We start from the raw sequence: 20,593 nt of genomic DNA, 5'->3' as shown, positions 1-20,593 counted from the left end.
TGAACGTTCAGGGATGATGACTGTCATTTCAGGTGTGATCCAAGAGGTGCCCGTGGCATGCCAAGGATGTGAGGGGCAGATGTGCAGAGGTCTGGGCAGGCTGGGCAGCTGCAGAGAGCAGCTGGAGGAGGTGAGAATTTTGTAGTTGAATGTTTGAAAACCACCTAGAGTGGCCCATCCCCACCCCTCCTTTCTTCCCCTCTCCAAGGTCCGTAACCCCCACAGCCTCCTGGATTGGGACGGGGCTGGCAAGGACAGAATATGAGTGGAAAAAAGAGGCACACACCCCTCCAACCCCCAGGAGGGATGAAAAGAGCCAGCTTGACCTTAGGTCTTAATAACTGCTTAAAAAGGCAAGCTTCCTTGTTTTAAATCCAGAGGCCCATTCTCGGTCCCGGTAATAAAAAGCAATTTCAGGGAGGGCTCATCTGACGCAGCCTGGCCCGCCCCGCCAAGGAAGTCATGGCCACTATACTGGTGGTGGTGGGGGCGGGGGGCGGGCAGGAAGGGGCAGATCCAGCCATAGGGAGCCCGGACATCACTGCATCACCTGCTTCCCTGGCCCTTCCCAACGTGCCTGAAAATCACCCCGGCCACTGAGGTGTTCTTTTGCAGGCTGGCCAGGGAATGAAGCAGGAGCACAGACTTTTCTCCCAGTCTGGAAGGCAGTGGCCAAGACAACAAGCTGGGAGCCTGGAGGCCTGGGCCCGTGGCCAGCTCTGCAACAGAGAAGAAGCCACTCTCTGGGCCTTAGCCACCTTCTCTAGGGAACTGAGGGGCTTGGACTAGAAGAGCAATGAGCCTAGAAGGTCCCCAGCCTATTAACGCTCAAATCCCGGGGGGAAGTGGGAGGGTTCTGAGATTTAATTTATTGCACTCCTAAAACTCAGCACTTCGCACAACTAATCCCCCAGGCAGGCATTACTGTCGCTGTTATCTAGAAATATCAGGTGCAGCATCCTCAGCGAGGTTTTACAGACGAAGAAGGGAGTGCAGAGAGTTGAGGGCTTGGCCAAGGTCACATGGGAAAGAGCTGAGCTTCTGACTCGGTTCCAGGGGACCGCGAAGCCGGGGCTCTCACCTACAGTCAGGCAGCTCCACTGTTCAGGGGCGCAGCTTTGCACTATGGTCATTAACTCTCACTTTTTAATTACCTGGAGCCCTGCCCAATACTCTGATAAGCGCAAGGAGGGAAGGGCTATGGGGCAAAGACAGGACACATGAACTGGAGAGCAACTTACCTGTTTGGCATCTCTAGGCTGGAGAGGGCACACCTGTGGTCCTAGAGTGCCCACAGGTCCCGGGGAAGTCAGCGGGCTTGGGACTAGCTGTCCCGCCCTCTAGTGAACGGGTGGCCTGGGCTGAGCTCCCGGTCGGCTCTGAGGCCAGCGTCACCGCATGCCGACTCCTAGGTTGCCTGGCTGAGCCCACCTGCCCATCATTCAAGGCCTCCTTCAGGGAACCTTTGGTACCCCAGTGATGCCCTCTACCCCGCTAAGGCCATTTATCCATCAGACGATGATCAAGCACCTGCTCCAAGCGGCCCTCCCACCACCCCTCCCCCCCATCCCCCGCGGCCAGGAGGGACAGGGACAGGCACAGAGATGAGTAAGACAGTCCTCCAGGTGCTCCCGGCTGGGTACAGGGGGGGTTCATGCAGACTCAGCTTCAGTCAGCCATGGGGAGGACCTAGGCATTTGTATTTTTAACAAACCATGCAAGTCACGGAAGGGACACACCCATGTGAGACCCTTTGATCTTGTGGACATCCTGGACCCCAACACTGCCTTTGTTGGGCTGCCACCTCTGAGAACACGCCCTGTTTGTCCCACTAGCAGGCTCCCCTGGGCTGCCAAGTCGGATAAATCTGGGTACAAATCCCTATTTCGACAACTTCCTACCTGTGTCTCTTTGCCAAATACCCACACTTTCTGAGGCTCAGTTTCTCCACCTGTAATGAGACGATAGGGGTGCCTTTCTGCCCTGAGGATTAACTGGGACAGTGTGTGCAAAGCAAGCTGCCTGGCACAGATAAATGCACAATAAATGTCTGCTATTAATTATATCATCACTGCACTCTGATGGACAGAAATACTTCTCTGGGGCTATTTCCAGAACCCCACTTCTGGACCCTGTTTCAGACGCGGTCCTAGACACCTGGGAGGCCTTTCGGTGCCCTCTGCCAGGGCTCCAGCAGGACCTGCCCACATTTTCTCCCTGGTTTTGGCCTCTTGGCCCCCAAAACGACATTAGCTCAGTACCTTCCCCTTCATCTTCCGAGTGCCCAAAGTTCCAACCACACCGCTGTGGGCAACCTTGCCCCCAGATTTCGGGGAAATGGTCAGGAGGGTTAAGTTTGCCAGGCAAGAGCTCGGCGGGCAGGGGTGAGCAATGGTCAGCCTGGCCTCTTCCAGTTCAAGGTCGGGCGCCCCCGCCCTTGTCGCCGGCTCTGCTGGGGCGGCGAAGCGGCTCAGAGGCCTGACGGTAAGGTCCCGCCCTCCCCGGAGACCGGCCGGCCGGAGCCTCGGGGACCCGGGACCTGTGCCCTCGGCGGGTCCGCAAGGCAGCCTGGGTCGGGACGCCCGCTCTCCCTCGTCCCGCCCCGCGTGGGGCGCCCCCGGCCCTGCCTCCCCACCCAGCGCACGCGGCCGGCGTCCCCGGGGAAGGCAGGCGCGCAGAGTCGGGGACCGGGGATCCGGGTTCTCTGCCGCTGGACGCACGTGGCTCGGTCCCCGCGGCCCGGGTCGCCTGCAGATGCGTGGCGGCGCCGGGCCTCCGAGCGGCGGCGGCGCGGGGCGCAGCGGGGTAGCCGCCGGGGATCCCGGGCGGGGGTCCCGAGCGGGGCGCAGCCCACAGGCCCGCGGCGACGCGGCGGAGGGGTCACTCACCAATCCGGCTCGCCGCTCGGAGCCGCGGCGGCGGCTGAAGGTCCGCGTTGGAGGCGGTGGCCCGGCCCCGAGGCTCCTCCTCTCCCCGCGCCCCGCCCGCCCGCGGGGACGGACCTGCGGGGGAGGTGGCCGCCCGCCAGCCCGCCGCTGCTTATCCGCCTCGGCCACCTCCCCGGGGACCGCAATCGGGGAGCTGCAGGGTCCCCCATCCCCGCCTGGCCCTGCATTCCCAGCGACCGCCGACTGCCGACCGCCGACCCTCCGCCCCCCGCCCGACGTTCAGAGCCAACCCGCCCACTTCCTGATCTGCGTCCCCTCCTCCCTGCCGGGGCTAAAGTGTGCAGAACTCCGGGCCGCCACTTAGCCAGGACAGTGAGGGCGTGGAGGCCAGGGTGACTTCCTTAATCAGAGGGACGCCTCAGATCCACTGCCATTTTGTAACCGAGGGTGATGGTCGGTCAGGTTTGCACACAGGGTAAGAGGCCAAGGTGTCAGACTGGATACTGCTTCCTTCCTTCCTGCCGCTGAAGCAACAGGCAACTGAGGCCCCTTCTCAACAAGGCGGCATCCAAGGCACTGTGGTCCTGGTACTTTTCTGTCCCTTGTCCAGGCATAGGGTAGACCTTTGATCCTTTCCCATATCCTCAGGTTTCAAGGCAGGGGAGCTGGTGGGGGGGGGGAGCGCTTGGGAGGAGCTGCTGGGGACAATTTGCCTTCCTGTCTAAACTTCCGAGGCCCCCACACACTCCCCTGCCCCTGAGAAGGGTGGCCCCCAACACTGCCTGCTGCCCTCCCTTGCCCCATGTGGGTGGGGGTCCCAGCACAGCAGGGAGGCGGCTCTAAAGTGAGAATATGCTGGGGGTGTCTTTCTAGAGGTTTGGGCACCCATCTGAAGCCCTTTCTCACCTATAACCTCACAGCAGGTGCTCCTGACTTTTTCCCCTTCCTTTATAGGTGAGGAGATGGGGGCTCTGGTTAAGTGGGCCACCCTTGGCATTAAGGTCACTCATCTCCTGGGAAACTGATTGGGGTAGACCCTTGGGACTCCATCTAGAAAATGCCTGGGGGGCATATTCCACCAGCCCCTGATGAGGAGCTTTAGATTATTCCAGGGAGCCCTAATGGGCAGGGGAGATAAGCCCTAGGGAGGGGTTATCTGAGCCCTGAGGCCAGACTCAGGGGACTGGGCCCTACAAATGGACCCCAAAGAGCACAGTAGGGGGTGAAGAGGCAGAGTTCTGACCTTCCCCCATGGTGGTGGGAATGCTGCTGTGAAGTGCCTCTTCTCCCCACTCCCACCCCCGCCCCCCTTAGATCCGCCCTTGAGCACCTGTGCTTGCTCACCTCCACAGGTTTCCTCCTGCCTAGAATACCCTCTGTCCCCAGCTCTCTGCCACCAGGCCCCAAGGCCCAGATCCTCTCCTGCCTCCTTTTGCTCCACGCTGCCCTAGGGCAACACCCTCTCTGAGCTCCCGGCTCAGGGAATCCTGCCATACCACACAATGTTCTTCCATGTGCCAGGGACCCAGGTGCCCAATGCCTGGTCCCTGCCCTTGGATGGTGGGTTGCTGCCGCAGTGGGTTGTAAACTTTAGGAAGACAGGAACGAGTTCCTAGCCCCCTTTGGTCGTCCCCCCCCCCCCCCCCCGCCACACACTAGGTGCTCTTTAAATATCTCTGGCTGATGGTGATTTCTGAGCATCCTTCCTGCAATGCTAGGGAGCAGTACAAGGAGACTGAGCTTGAGGAATGGAGGCACTCAGAGGTTTTCCAGCCTTCTTGGAAGGACCCTTGGACCCGTCCAGCATCCTTCCAAAGAGACCTGGTGGGCCTCTTCATGGGGCTCCCCATGAGTTGGAGAGAGATAAAGGCTGGCCTGACCGAGGACTATAGAGGGAGGAACGTCCTAAGGGGAGCATGAACTTCTACAAGAGAACATCCAGGGGCCTGAAGGAGACAGGGATGGGGGAGGTCGGTGAATGCCCTCCTGAAGGCCAAGAACTTAAGTGGACAGAGCACCACCTACTCCGTTGGCCTTGGTGCTTTGCTGGTCTGTTTCCCCCCAGGATTGGGAGAAGCTTAACTGGCAAGGGGTCTGGTGTGGGTGAGGGTTCAGGAAATGTTTCCTGAATCCTTGGAGGGCCACACTTTTGGAAGAGCTCTGTCCTGATCTAGCGGGTAGGACAGTGCTTTGACATTGGCTGAGGACCTCCTCTGTGCCAGCCTCATGTCTGATCAGGCCAAGGGCAGAGCAGTCAGAACCATCCTTTTGAGATGTTTGGCAGATCGTATTACTTCTCTGCTCCACCCCCCGCCCCCATCCTTCCCTGGTGGCCTCCTCTCTTTCCCTCCAGTAGATTAGGCAGGGTCCCCAGACAGGCCACAGCCCTTGCTGTTCCCTCTGCCTGGCCCCTGGGCATCCCTGTGCCCCCCCCTTCCTCCTTCGGGTCCTTGTTGAAATATCATCATCTCCGGGAGACCCACCCCATCATCCCTCATCCCTCATCCAGGTAGCATGTCCTGTTTCTTTTCTGTTTTTTAAAAGCGTTTCTCTCCTAACATGCCATAAAACACACTTCTCCCATTTGTTGTGTATCAACTGTCTGCTCCCACAGAAATGTGCACTCCCCCAGGGCAGGAAGTTAGCTCTGCCTCATTTACTTCTGTATTCGCAGTGCTTGGCACATAGTTGAGTGAATGTAACCCCATACTTACCCTTCTTCACCTCCTTCAGCATCTCTGGGAAGCTTCCCCCATTGGCTCTTGACCCCCTCTGCTGTCCTTGCTTGCCTGCCCCAGAGCTAGCGTGGTGCTGGGACAGAGGAAGTGCCTGGTACATGCACTGCTGGATGTCTGGGCCTAGAGTTGCCGAATATTCTCTTTATGAAGTCCCTGGTGTCAACCTCCTGAGATTGCCCTTTTCTCTGAAGACAAGCCTAGCCCCTTGGCTAGCAGTGTCCAGGAAGAGAATCTAGGTTCACCTCCTTCTTGGGCCAGAGAAGAGAAGAACGATGTGCACTCTCAGCTTCTTGGATTGATCGAGCATTTATAGGCTGGGACAGAGCACATCCATTTCACAAAATAAACACCCTAATTGACTGTGAGGAGATGGCCACGAGAAGCCATGTGCCCAGCGTACTCTGATGGTTGGGAGCCAGCCTGCCCTTCCCCGCCCCCCTCCCCCCCCCCCATCTAGTGCGGTTGGGCTGGAGCCCCAGCCCCAGGGAGGGTGCTCAAGCCTCGGGGCGCAAGGAACTGCTCTCTCTCATGAGGGAGGGAAGGAGGTTGCAATTCAGGAGGGCGATCCTGACGGTGATCTGGGCAAATGGAGGAATTTCTTGGCCACTGAGGTGACCCAATGGGTAAAAGCATATGGGAACCACCCAGAGCTGAGGTAGCGGCCGATGGTAGGAATAGTCTGTGAGGAAGAGGCACCGAATGCAGAAGCAAGCTGGCAAAAGTGTGCTTGGGGCCTGGGATCGAAGTTTACAAACTCTGTCACCACCTGGCATCTCATTTCGAACCAGTATTGTATGGCATAATAAGGGTGGCTTCCAGGGCACTGGGACCCCCACCTCAGTACCCCTGAGCTTAGTACTCTGGCATAAGGCTGCCCTTCTTCCAGTCTTCTGTTGAAACGTGAGCCCTCCCGAGAGGAAAACTCTCTCAGCTCAGTGGAATGAACCGTGCATCCACAGGAGATTTAACTGTGGCCAGCCTAAGAATGTGGAGAAGGTTCTAAAGGCAAGTGCTAAAAGGGGAGTATGGATAATGGACTGGGGATGGGGTGGGTAGGAGCAACCACTCCTCTAAGGGAGCTCACTAGCACATAGTAGGTACTTAACTCTCTGTGTATCATCAAGTGTCTTGGCTTGTGACTAGACTGCTGGTGGCCAGTGAGAATATAGGAGGCTGGCCCAGTACCTCCCGGGAACATTCAATGAGCCTGCCCCAGAAGTGGGTCCTCCTTGTCGGTCTATGGTAGAATTACTTTGCCTTTAAGTTGGGGGACTTTGCAAAGGCACACAACTAAAGAAGTCTGGGTTTTAGTCCCTTGCTCCAAAGGTGGTGCGTGTGATGGCCTCAGGGAGGGTTTAGAATTAACAGAGTCTCGGCCCCGCCTCAGATGTCCTGAATCCGAAGTACATTTTAACAAGATCCTCCAGAGATCATGTGCATGCTCAAGTTTGAGAAACCCTGGTCTATGGTACACATGAAAGCAGCAACTCCTTGAACACCTGGGCCACGGCTGATGATCAGGAGCCTGTATCAGGCTACACTCAGCCTCACCGGGTGGCACTTTAATACTGTCCCCTTGGCTTTCTGAGAGGTTTTTATCAGCCAAACGTCCTGACTTAATCTGCTTCTGAATTTTTATAAATAGGGTGTAAATGACTCTGTCCTTCACAACACTCAATGCCTATTATACAAAGCTCCAAGAAGAAAAATGTAAGGTTAGTATGCTTACTCCTTTCCAGTAACTGATCTTATTTCTCTTTTTACCATGGTAACTAGGATACTCAGGCCCATAGTCCTGACTATATGATCCTCATTGAATATATTTAAGTTCTACTTTATTTTCCCCTAGTCCATGATTTTTTTGGTGTCAAGTTTACCATAAGCCTTGGCATTAAACTTTTCACTCTTAAGCTATCGTTTTAAGTTGCTTTTGGAAAAGGCCAGTTGTGTAAGCAAACTAAATAGGAAAACACCTGGGTGCTGCCGTGGCCAGTCCTTTCTCCCCCCTCAGCGGCCATCACCCTTTCATGGCAAGAGCAGGGTCATGGCACGTCCTCCGCTGGACTTTTGAGAAGCGGATGGAGGGCTAGGGAGAAGGGTGTGCCCTTGCACTTCAGCCAGGCATCACTGAGGAAAGAAAATCCCACCAGCTTGGGGTCACATGGGGGGAGATCATGATAAGGTGCTCACCCCATGCCCCTCCCTGCTTCCTCTCCGTCCCTCCGCACGTCTGTCTCACCTGATGGGGGGTGCAAGGTATTGTCCTTCATGCCAGGGGACTCCCCACAGCCTGGGGTGGAGGGATCCTGCTCACCAGAGGCCTCAGCCGCCATCTCTGCACGGGCTGCTCCTTCCGCTGGGTGGTATGCTCTTGGCTCACTGAGTGCCGGGGGTGGACGGAAGAGAGAGTCAGCTCCCGGACTGGGACTCAGAGAGTCACCGCTATACAGGGCAGAGGTGGGGTCACTGACCTCAGGCTCATCTACAAACACACTGTGGTCAGCAGCAGAGATAAGCCCTCCCCCCGCCCCTGCCCCTGTGTTTCAACCTGCTCCCTTCTGTTTTGTGCGTCTTGGTTCTCCAGGAAAGGCGAAGTAAGGCAAATGACATTTGTTGAAGTCCCACCTGGAGGCCAGCACCGTGCCATGTGTAAATCACCCCATATAAGCCTCACTTACGGGGTTGCCAGGTGAATGGGATCAGCTCCATTCTTCAGATGGGGAAAGTGACCTGCTTGGCCTCCCACACTGAGGCAACGACAGAGGCCTGACTCCCGGATCTTTCTGCTACCTTTGCTTTGCTAAGTGGAAGGCTCCTGTGGGCAGTGGCCAGCACACCTTCGTGATCCCCTTTAGTGCCCAGGCCTGGGGCCAGCGTGGTGCGGGGGCGGAACAGGGGCAGTCTGTGTGGTGCGACCAGAGGGGACATGAGCCATGGAGCGGGGTTCTGTTCCCAACACTCCTCACTGTGCCTGCCGTGCCTAGGTGAGTTTCCATCAGCTGTTCCCAGCCTCCACAGGGGCGATGGCTCCACGACCCTGTCCCCCTGAGATTTGCACAGCCTGGAGCAGGTCTGTGGAGTGCCAGGTAGGCTGCCAAGAGCCTGCGTCTCTCTGGCGTGGTGCTGGTTTTGCTGGCTTGCACTCGAGTGCGTCATCATCCTCAGAGCCACCCTCAAATGTTTGCTGGGCCCTGGCAGGAAAGGTGGATATCAGGTGGGTGATGGCCCAAGAGCTGCGATCTGTGCCAAGGGCCAGGAACCATAGTCAGCTGGGCACAGCGTCTCCTAGGAGGAGGAGAGGCCCGGGCTTGGTCTCTGGAGGCGTCTGTAGGGTAAAGAAACACGCTGACCTGGATTCAAATGTGGTCTCCCCACAGAACCTTGATCCCCTCAGCTGTAATCCGAGAGAATACACCGCCTCAGGTGGTGTGAGAGTGAAGTGAGAAATTGCCAGGAAAGTGCCTGGTCCTTCGTAGGTATTCAGTAAAACGTTGCCAGCCAATCTGAGAGAAAAAGCAAGTGTGTTCAGGGAGAGGAAGACAGACCACTGAAAAAGCCAGTTTCATAAGAAATACACTTCCTGGCAGGCCCCTTCTTCCCCCTTGGAAAAGTCTTCTTCTTTGGTCCTGTGTCCTGATCTAGATCCTCTCCTCTGCTGAGAAGTGCTCAGGGAACCCTTTCTGCTCTGAGCCCATGGCGAGGAACCAGTAGGCAGTGAATGCTCACCACCCCTCCCCTGTCCCAGAGGTCAGCAGGTGCCATGGCACCCTAGTCTGGGAGCCAAGTCTCCTGACTTGGCCATGCTCCACCTTGGAGCTGACCATCAAATCTCCCCTTGCTAGGCTTCCCACTCCTGCCAGCTCAACACATCTGTGAAATGGGGATGATGAAGTGGGAGCAGTAAGCTAAGGACAGATGGTACTCATGTTAAGTCCCTACCTCCTCTCACCTAGATAACCTTGGCTCCTTGTCCTCTGCCACAATCAATCCCCTGGGCTTAGGCCAAGGGTTGGACTGCAGACTATAGGCCCTACCTACCCCTTATCTAGAAGCAGGGTGGGAGGCAGGGTGAAAAGAGAGTCCTAGGACCCTGGGTGCACTCTGTCCCTTAGGCTGGCCGGGGCTCGAGGGCTTGATTTGGTAGCAGCAAGGTCCCGTCTCCCCTCCCCTCTCCCATTCAGGGTCACAGTCTTTCCTGAAGTTCCAGAAACCCTCATTCCCCCAGGGTGGAAAGGAGGATGGGACCCCTGTCTCCCCACTTCTGCTCCAGGCCCATCTGGCTGCTCTGATTCTGGAAGTTGTTCTGTGAGGCCTGCAGTCTCCTGGGCATGCTCTCCACTTTTGCTGGGTGCATGAGGATGTCAGCTCCCCTGGGTTCTGGTTCCAGCTCTGCCGCCTCTGCCATGACCTTGGCCAAGGACCTTCCCCTCCTCAGACTTCCATTCCCCCAGAAGTAAAATGCAGTGGGTTGCAAATGCTCTGAGGAGCCTGAGGTCTCCGCAGCTGCCTTTGTGGGCTGAGGGCCTGGATCAAGGGTGGGTGTGTGTCCCGTCCCTTATCTAGATCAGGGTCCCTCTTACTTATCTATAGGTGGGATCAGGTTGACCATCCCTGTGTTAAACATCCCAAAAGTCCCCTCCACATCTATAAGATTCTCCTTTGGTTAAATTAAGGCCACTGAAGAGTAGGAGAAGATTGGAGGTGTCAAGACTCTGCCTTCCCCAGGAAACTGGAATTTCTGGTGGTCGCAGCCGAAGGCAGTAGACAATAGCTCCTGAGAAGGGTTCAGGGTCAGCAGGTGCTGGGAGAGGGGAGGTGCAGGCCCAGGGTTGGGAGGGATGGGGCAGGGGCTCTGGGTGCCCTTTTGACACTGAAGCCCACAGGGCCACATCTCTCCTGGTGCCCTTTCCTGGAATGCAGCGATGCCTGAATGAAATAATTGGCTACAAGATACACGTATACAGTGCTTATGCAAATTTATGCAAACAACATGCAAATACAGCTGGCCTTAGGCTGGGTGCCCTGGGATGGCGGTTGGTGGGGGATGGGGTGCCTCTGTCACTTCTGACTTTGCCTAAGGCCTCTGAGGACTTCACAGGGAGAGGCCCACCACTTTCCCTCTGCTCTGCACTGTCCCTTACAGTCCCTTCTCAGTGGGCTTAGGCAGGAGACCAGCAACTGTGGATCAGCCGCCCCCCATGCCTAGACCCCACTGGGCAGGAAGATACCAGGGGTGCTGAGGGGACACCAGAGAGGTAGATTCCAGGCACAGATGGTCTGGTTTGGGTCAGTGTCCTCATTCCATAGGAAAGGACAGTGAGGTTTGCGTAGTGCGGTGAATTTCCCCATCACATAGCTGGTGGAAGGAGAACCAGAATTCAGCCCGAGGCTGCCCGAGGCTGACTCCATGCCCTTTCCCCACTACTTCCAGCTCCAATGTTGTGCCTATCCCCCCCACCACGTAAGTAAATGCCCCGCTGTGTGTGTGTGTGTGTGTGTGTGTGTGTGTGCACGCGCTGCGCGCATCGGGCCACATAGAGCCTCCACATCCCTGCAGTGGGGCCTAAACCCACTTAACCTGTGAGCCCCGGGCCATCCCTCCATTCCCAGACCCAGCGCCTGGCCCTTGGCAGGTGCTTTGCAACTGTTCTCATGAAGGACAAGGATGGAAAGCGTGCCTTTAAGGTGGGTATTTGTTGCTCTTTTCTTAAGTCAGCCAGTGTCCAGGCCAGACCACACGCTGGGTGGCTTTCTTGCTGCAGAGAATGGATGTTCTATTAGCTGGTCATTCCCTTGGGGTGGGAAATGAGGGGGTCTCAGCACTGGGCAAGGAGGTGCCCTCTGGGCCTGGGGAGCATTGGCCTGGCAGCTCAGAGTTCCCGCTGACTGAGCTGCACCTGTCCCCCCAGCCCCTGGTCCACCCTTCCATTCCAGGGAATCATGTTGGCGCAGGCAAGGGGAGTGGAGTGGCAGGGTCAGCACGAGGGTTGTGTGAGCCCAGAGTGCTGGATGTGGGTTAACTCCAAGCTTCGTGGGACATTTTGCCCAGAGACTCTTGGGCCTGGTTGTGCTGTGGGCCACCGGGGATCCTGTTCCCCCTCAAGTGGGGACATCAGTGGTTTCTGTGGAAAGAGCCATGCCTGCACAAGTGGGCACATGGCCATCTCATGTTGTCATTGACAACGTGGTGGCAAAACCAGACGCTGGAGGAAGGGCCTCATTCGGAAGCCCTTGCCGGCGGTCTTCTGGGAAACACTCTTAAGAAAAACCGTGGTGGAGGTGGGGCAGGTACACTTAGGGTAGATGGTGGTAGGGACTTAGACTATAATGATTTCAGCCTAAAAAGCAAGGGTGCTTTCTTCTGGGGGGTCACAGGCCAATGGGCTTGGAGACCCACACACTCCAGCCTGGTCTCTGGCCTGGGGCCTGGCGAGGCACAGCGTGGTGAAGACCCACTGAGGCCAGTGTGGTGGTGGCAGAAGGAAGAGTTAGAGCTGACCGGGGCTGGGCATCCTAATGGCCCTGGTGACAGTGCAGAGTCTCCAGACCCAGAAGGCCACTTTCCTTTTCCCATCAACTTTGGAGACCTGGGATGTCTTCCTAAGTAGCCTTTACTTCAGAACGTGACTGGTTCTCTAGGTGAAATAAGACACAACTTTTCACTTCCCTGGGCTTATCATGCAAGGACCAGGTACAATTATGGGTAAAATACAATGCCAGGCCTCACGGCAGAGGTCCAAGTCCTTGGCAGAGGACACACAGGAGCTGATGGTGGTGTGGTGGGCCTGGCTGTGGGGCAGCGCTGGGCTTCCTGCCCAAGTAGGGCAGGGGTGGGGGAGGCCTGGGCACTTAGGCAGGGGTGGAGGCCCAGCCAGTTTCCCAGACCATTAGCAAGGCAAGCAGCTACTGAAAAATTAACCACAGGCCTCAGTAATGCACTTTGGAGAGGAGCATCCCCTCAGGTGCTCAAATGCAAGCTGTTGACCTGAGGGGTGGGCCAGAGGCGGGCAGGGCCTTTTGGAAAAGAGAAGGAAAAGGCACGGAGTCAGCCCCACACCTCCCTCCTTGAGTGTGTTTGAGGCAGTGACCCTGAGGGGTGTCTCTTGCATGGTCCCCACTTGAGTGTCCCCGCCTTTGACTTTACTCCAAGGCTCTGCCCTCTCTCCTTGAGGGCGTACCATCGTGGCATGTGCTCTGAAGACAGGACATTTCCCGGTCAGCCCCCAAAGGTGCTTTCTTGAGGCAGAAGCCTGGTCTTAAACCCTCCTGCACAGAGGTCCTACTTAAGCCTGGGCAGGAGAGCATGCTGGGTGAGGGCCCAGAAGACCCTGGAGTTCCTTCTGCCTGCCACTGGGCCTCCTCACCCACCAGCTGCCATCAACTGTTGTTGAACACTCACTCGCTGGTGCGGGGCGCTCCACTTTCATTGCCTCTGATGTTGTTGGCACTCTTCCAGGAAGGTCTTCCATCTGCCCGTTTCTCAGCCGAGAACACTGATCCTCTAGCGGTGGAAATCAAACCAAGTCATGTGGTGGACGGTTCTTTAGGGGCGGCCGAGCTCAGTACAGTGTGAGTGGGAATGTGGCCTCCACCTTTTCTTGCTATGGGGAGGGCACTTGAGTAGAGTTCTTCCTGGCTCAAGGTGTCTATTTCGGTTGGCAAATATTTATTTTTGACAGCTTTTATTGGGTGGCTGATTTGTCACATGGGTTGTAAGGCAACGGCTTTCTGGCTTTTTCATAGGGTTGTACAACCCAACCCAGTACAGACCCACTTAAGTATAGATTATAGATCCATAACTGAAACAAAAGCGTTTAGAGACGAGACTTACCTTTATGACATGTGATAATATCTGATATTTTACATTTAATTCTATTCCATTGCATTAAAGAGAAAGCTTGTTGACCCAACCCTCTAATAAAGCTGTATGCTGAAATTTGCAAATGCTGGCTGGCGGCCACGTGTGCAGGGTCAGGATATAGGGCTGCCAGGGCATGGTGGTTGCCGTGCTGGTGGGTTGTGGCTTTTGGGATCTGTAAACTGGAGCCCCTGTAAGTGAGAAACAGATAGAGGATGGCCCCAGCCGCACACCCTCTTGAGCAGGTACTCAAAGGCTTGGCTGGGGTCAGAGGGATACTCTGCATCCTGCAGGGACCCCAGCTTCCCCAATGGGCCCGTGTGCCTTTGACTTAGTCATCCTCATCTCCCTGCTCCGAGCGCTGAGGTTACAGCTGAACACATTCCCGGGCCTTTGCAGCTGGGGCATTCTGGGATGGCCGCAACTTAAACTTGGCTTCCTAGTCTATAAAATCCTGCTTCATAGAGGCCAGAGCCATGGAGGGATGAGTGAGTCACCGGAGGCCGAGTGGGGGGTAGCAACTGTGCAGGGGGAGCAGGGCAGAGGAGGGGGATAGGGAAGGAGGGCGGCAGGAGAGGAGAGGGGCCTGAGGCTGGCTGCTGAGGATGGGTCTCCAGGATGCCTGTGATGTTCCTTTCTGCCAGGCCTTCTCCAGCCCTTTGGACATCAGCCTCCGGGATGCAGCAATGCAGAAATCACAGTTAAACACCTGTAAGCCATGAGCCGGGGCCTGAGCTCCAGATCAGCTCGCCCTGCTCTCCTGCAAGCTCTTTACCACTTAGAGGTTCTATCTCTTTCCTAGTGGTACATGAGGATGTTTCTTTAATGAGGAGAACAATTACATTATTTTTTGAAAACAGGCTATAATTCGAGCCACCTGGACCAGAAGGAAGGCGGAAGTTCTCTCAGAGAGACAGAGAGAGAGAGAGAGATCTGCTCCTTTGGGATGCCACCTTTAAGAACCCCGTTCGCCCAAAAGGCAAACTCCCTTCTGACCCCTTCACCTCACCCCCAAAGACAGAGAGAGGGACCAGACTCGTGGGAGATAAATTGTCCCGCATTTTAAATAGCAGGGATTTTGAATTTCAGGCAACCTGGAAGGGAAGGGTGAGAAGTCAAAGCTCCACGCTGGATAGGAAGGAGATCTGGAAAGAAGGGGTCCCTGAAACAAGAGAGATCTAGGAGCATCTTTCTTTCTAGAAACTGTGCAAGTGGTTCCAGCCCCACATGTCAGTTACGTTCCAGTGTTCCCAGACCTCAGTGAGTGCCTGTCTGGAAGGCCTGCCTTGTAACAACTTTTGGGGGGCATGCTGTCAGAAAAGAGAGCAGGCTATGTTTGTCTTGGGGCCCTGAGGACACACAGACTGAGCTGGATAAGCCCCAGTGATGGCTGGGGGCAGGCTGCTGTGTGGACTGGCCAGGAAAACATGAGCCCCTGAACATCCAAGAAGCTCTGGTTCTGCAACAGTCAGGCGGCCCACCCTCTGGCTTTGTAGCTGTCTCTCCAGTCAGACTTTCAGAAGCGGCCCTATGCTTCTTGCTGCCTCCCACACACTAGGCTGCCATTGTTCTTTGCTGAGTGTTTGCTAACTCTGCCTACGTGTTTTCTTTTGTAAAAAGATGTATTTATTTATTTGAGAGAGAGAGAGAGAGAGCGAGTGCACACACAGAATGAGGGGCAGAGGGAAAAGGAGAGAGAAACCCGAGCAGACTCCCCACTGAGCGTGGAGCCTGACATGGGGCCGATCTCACCACCCTGAGATCACAACCTGAGCTGAAACCAAGAGCTGGACACTTAACCGACTGTGCCACCCAGGCGCTCCTGCCTTCATATTTTCTTTAGGCTGGGGAATCAGTAAGGAGAAACCAAGATCCCCCTAAAGGAAGCTTGCACTCCGGTTTTGCCTTAGGGTCCTTTCTCCTTGAAAGGCACTTCCATGGCCCTTACATGTACCAGGCTCTGTCATGTGTGTCCTGACATATATTAATGATCTCATCAAGGCCTTCTGGCCAACCCATGAGCTAGGTCCATTACCATCAGCCCCATTTTATTGTTGAAGAAACCATGGCACTCCAGAGTCCATAGGCTTACCCACTCTCTCTGGTGACTAGCCCTCAAACTGCCCCCTGGGGTATATTTCTTGAATCATCTCTGATTAACCCAGTGGTTCTTATTTGGGCCAATTGCACTGCTCCCCCACCCCTCCCCAGACCGGGGCATATTTGGCAATGTCTGGAGACGATTTTGGTCATCTCAACTGGGAGGGTGCTGCTAGCATCTAGTGGGTAGAGGCCAGAGATGCCGCAGTGCACAGGACAGCCCCTCCTCAACAAAGAATTATCCGGTTACAGACATCCATGGGTTGAGAAACCCTGGATCAACCAAAGCCCCCCAATGGCTGTCTGAGAGAAATCCTCCTACGATTGTTTCTGCTTTAGTGTTTCTCTTCCTTGCTCTACATCAGGTTCCCTCTCTCCTGCCTGAGATTCTACTCGGCACCCTGGAAGCCCTCCTTGGCGGCTTCCTGCCACCCTCCTGCCTTCTCTTGGCTCTAGCTCAGATCCCCGGGGCCTGTGCCTCTGCCTGGAGTCCCACTGAGGGCAGAGCCTTAGGCCGGCTGTGTGTGCCTGTGTTTATTTGGGAGGGGAGCTCAGGGATGAGTGAGGGGGAGAAGGAAAATCCAAATCAAGGGTACATCGTTGACTTGGTCTCCAGTCTGCTGGAAGCTCCTGGGGAGTGTATCTGCTTGTGCCCTGCCGCCCCCATGCCATGGCCCGGGGCTGCTCTGAGGATCCCTAACTGCCCTGCGTCTCTGGACCATGCACGCCTGCTTGTGGGACAGGCTGTCCACTTGACTCATGTCACGGTGTCAAGAGAAGCCCTGGGACAGGAGAGGGGTGAAAACCTGCAGGGGTAGGCCGGCCCAGCTGCGGTCAGAAGGGGTGTGAGATGGGCCCTAGAGGTAAGAGCAAGGGGCAGACCCCGCGGGCCGGCGCTGAGACCCCCACCATACAATCCACAGACACTGAGGTAGGCCTGCACACACTCCCTGACCTCGGGCACATCATTCTCTAGCTGGGGTAAAAAATAGGATTGTTCCAAACAGTTGATAAAGCCAGAGGACCCTGTATAATCCAGTCTCACAGCCACTTAGCAATGGTGATGATGTCAGAGCTGGAAGGAATTTCAAGGAGTCTTAATCTAGTGTAACCTTCTCACTTAGAGATGCAACGATTTTGAGGTTCACTTATTCATTTGGTCAACAACTGTGCCTGCTTTGTTAGAGAGAAGTTAAGTGACCTCTGAAGGTGGCCTCTGTGTTGACTGATTCAACATGAGGTCCTGGAGGGGTACGGTGAGGGGTCCGAGAGAACCAGATGGGGGAGTGACAGGCCCTCTGCTGACTTATCGAACCCCTGGACGGTGATTCCCTGCTGTTTTGGACACACTCAGGGAGACCTGGGGCCCTTGCTAGAGTCTTTGCCCATCTCCCCCAATTGTTAATGGGTATTGATCTGCAAACAAATGCTTAAGTGCAAGAGAAGAGGGCTCTGTTTACAGAACGGGCATCAATTTTTATAGAATTCAGAGTCCTAAAGTAGTATGTCTGCACTTCTGGTTCTGTTTAACCTTGGATGAGTCGTCTTTCGTCTCTCTGGGCCTAAGTTTCCCCAAGTTTTTAATCCAGCCAGAGTCTTCCAGGAGGGCTGATTGGTTGAATGTGTGAACCAACCCACAGAATGATCAGTGGAAGCAGCCTCGGAGGTAATGCTATCCGATCACCTGTTTAAAGATGGGAAAACTAAGGCTCAGGGAGAGGAATAATGAAATGCCCTCCAAACACCCACAAGCAAATGAAGGAGGATGAGGTTTAACCAATACAAGGTGACGAGTGTTAGGGCAAACGTGTGTGCCAGGAACACACGTATAATGAGAGAGACGTGAAGCCATTTGTCCCAGCTGCTTGGGACGGTGGGAACTGGGTGGAAAACAACCTTGAATCCCCCCAGATGCCACAGAGGGATCTACCCCCATCTATTTCCTTCTTCCCTCCCTCCCCCAACCCCTATCAGGGTTCGGGACTGCCCACAATGGACCTGGGCCCTGACTGTCTGGAGCAGAATATGGGCCCTCACAGGATCTAGGGAGGCTGAAGAAAAAGGGAGGAACCGCAGGCCGCCAGAAAGATGGCTGAGGTCATGTGACAGGACGCTGTGGTCATCAGTGTGCACACCAGATGCCACCACCACCCCCCTTCTGCTGCCGGGGTCAGCAATGCCACCCCAGGCAGCAGGACTTCTGGTCCGCCCTGCTTCTAGCTCTCATTCACTCTAGACCTAAATCGGAGCACCCATCGTCTGAACTTAGGGCACCTGCTGCCATCCAGCCACATAGGCTAACGAGAGCAAATTCAGGCCTTTGAAGCTCTTCTGGAGGAGGTAGGGCTACCCCACCCCAAGATTCACCTAGTGGCCCATTCCTGACACATGGGGAGGTGGTCCAGATACTAGGTCCCTCCTACTATGTGTTCTGTACATTCCTGGTCTTCCTGTGTAGGACACGGTCCAAGTCTTAGAGAGCTCATAGCCAAGGCATGACAAGGCAGCTTGAGACTGAGTCCCTAGGAGATAGCAGCCTGGTCATAGGCTGGCCTCATACATTCTGGGAATACTGGAGAAGGGAGCCTGGCTCAGTGCTGCCGAGCATCTCCAGAGAGCGTCTTGGTGGCCATTCTGACCTTGGTGCTTGGCGGCATCCCAAAGAGGCCAGGACCACAAAAAACCTCATTAGGAAAGAAGGACCTGCTGAAAAGTAGGGGGATGCTCACTCCACCCACAAACTCTGCAATGAACTGAGGAACCCTAGATCACTGGAGGGCCTAAAAAATAGTACAGTCCCTTCTCTTCCCTCTGTGCTAAATAAGACCATCACAAACAGTGGCAAATGATGTGCACAGGTCTACACCTTGCTTTTCCCCCACTCAGCATTGAGTCTTAAAGATTGCTCCGTATCAGGGCAGTAGAACTCTCTCACTCTTTGTGATGGCTGCAAAATATGCCTTATTTATTTATCTCCATTTTGATGGAAAGTGCAGTGGTTTCCATGCTTTGCTTTTACGAACAATGTTTATGGGGCTTTGTGGGTTTTTTTGTTTTTTTGTTTGTTTTTTGTACATATATGTGACTGTATTTGCAGGATGAATTCCTAGGAATAGAATGCATGGATCAAACGGTATGCTCATTTAAAATGTCACCAGATATGGCCAGATTGCTCTTGAATAGGGGTTGTATTGGTGTGCACTCCCAAGAGCAACATACAGGAATGAGACCCCTTGTCCCATACCAGGGGAATCTGGAATATGGAGGAGGTAAGGAAGGTGGAGGTAAGCTTGCCAGTGCCCCTCAGACCCTACCAAAATGGCATTGTCCTGTGCTTGGCTGGGGAAATATTTCCTAGTTCTCTGGCTGCATTGTAAATGTTAATTTTCTGAATGCAAAGTGTTTTCTCAGGGCTTTTCCTTCCCGATAGCAGAATTGGTCTGGGGGGGCCTCTGTTAGCCCTCAAGGTTATGGCTGCCAGGATGAAGGAGAGACAGCAGAATTTTCCTCTGGCCATACACTTCCTTGCATTTAAATTTGATTGGCCCTGTGGCAAGCTCACTGCTCAGCCAACAGGAAATAGCAGTGGCCCAAATAGGCAGGAGATGCCACAGCAAGCATTCTCTCACTTGCTCACTAGCCCCATCTGTCAGTCCACGTAACCACATATGCATGCCTGCACCCACATGTGCATCCACACAACACCTGCCCTGGGTTCGGCACTGTTCTATGTGCTTGGAGAGCAATGAGGTGAGGGGACTGGGAGGGGATATAGAAATGCAAATGAGCAACAACACTGTGGTGTTTTCTGTGCTGACCCAGAGGAAGTTTGGTTACAATAGATCCCACTTATTGAAGACCCCCAGTGTGCTGGGCCCTTGCTAGGTCCACGGGATGCAGAAATGGTGAAAAAGTTGCCATCTCTCCCCTAAGGAGAGATCAGGGTCTCCTTGGGAGGTAGGACAGTCATATGAAGAGCCATTATCAGGGAAATGGACTCCATGCTGTAGGAACACTGAAGAAAGGGATTCATTCTTGCTGGGGGTGAAAGAATGTCACATTATTTTTTTCTGCTTTAAGTCAAATTAAACTGACTGCAAGCCCCCATTTGTCAAGATAGATGAGAAATCTTATTTGTCGTGTTTTGGGCGGGCCTCACCAGGGGTATAGATTCCGGAGAAAGCCCCCTTGTCTTCTGCTCTCATTGGTTACTCCGTTAAGTCCCATTCCAGCAAGTGTGGTCCCTCTGCTCCCAGGCAGGCTGCAGCTGGAGGTTGGGGCCCTCAGGATTTAAGGTCAGCCTCCCAAGGTATCTCCTATGTGAGGTTTGCCAGTCTTACTTGCCGTGTGACGTTGGTCATTTGACCTCTCTCAGCCTTCCTTTCTGTCTATATAAGATGAGGGCAATAACCATACTTCATTCCTAGGGTACTGTAAAGATTAAGTAAGTTATATAAGCGAAGAGCTTAGCATAGGAGCTGACGCATGATAAACACAGAGGAAATACTAACCATACTTGTTGTATTTATATGAGGAGGGACGGAAGGAACTGAAGATGTTTGAAATGTCTACTTTACAAAGACCTAATGTATATTTCAAGATCCAGAACAAATGGGAAGATCTCCTATTGATCCTTTATTTCTTTTCCCTTCAGCTTAGAATTGGCTAGCCCCTCTGTAGGCATCCTGTACCCTGGAGTGGATGCTGTGGTGGGCTGCACTTTTTGGACGGAAGCACTTGCTTCCCCAGCTGCCGTGAGTAGGGGCTGCAAAGGTACAATGGAGCAGCTCTCTCTTATCCGTTGTCTTCAGCGGGAGGCAGATGCCTTGGCCAAGTTCAGGCCCTTGCTGGGAGCAGCCCACGTTCTATGGGATGGGAGTGGGGGAAAGGCCAGTCCTCTTGCTTCAGTTGGAGAAAACTCTGAAAAGTCATCAAGCGCAGAGCTCCTCACAGGGCTGGCTGAGGACTCTGTTGTGGCTGCATCTCAGTTTAACTCTGCCCTTGGCCCA

General features: G+C 54.7%; 1 protein-coding gene across 1 annotated transcript in view; it reads right to left on the bottom strand.

Annotated features, from left to right (window-relative positions):
- The window catches only part of STEAP3 (STEAP3 metalloreductase), a 51,366-nt gene extending 48,235 nt beyond the window's left edge, over positions 1-3,131 (bottom strand). Inside the window, exon 1 of the mRNA XM_028101276.2 lies at positions 2,889-3,131. The gene's annotated coding sequence lies outside the window, so the exon portion shown is untranslated. The remainder of the gene's footprint in view (positions 1-2,888) is intronic.
- Positions 3,132-20,593: the final 17,462 nt, after the last annotated feature.

The sequence above is a fragment of the Eumetopias jubatus genome, unplaced genomic scaffold, assembly GCF_037043125.1.
Source record: "Eumetopias jubatus isolate StellerSeaLion01/CBP00866 unplaced genomic scaffold, mEumJub1_p1.0 scaffold_3, whole genome shotgun sequence".
Taxonomy (NCBI): domain Eukaryota; kingdom Metazoa; phylum Chordata; class Mammalia; order Carnivora; family Otariidae; genus Eumetopias; species Eumetopias jubatus.
This window is presented reverse-complemented; position numbering and strand designations above follow the sequence as displayed.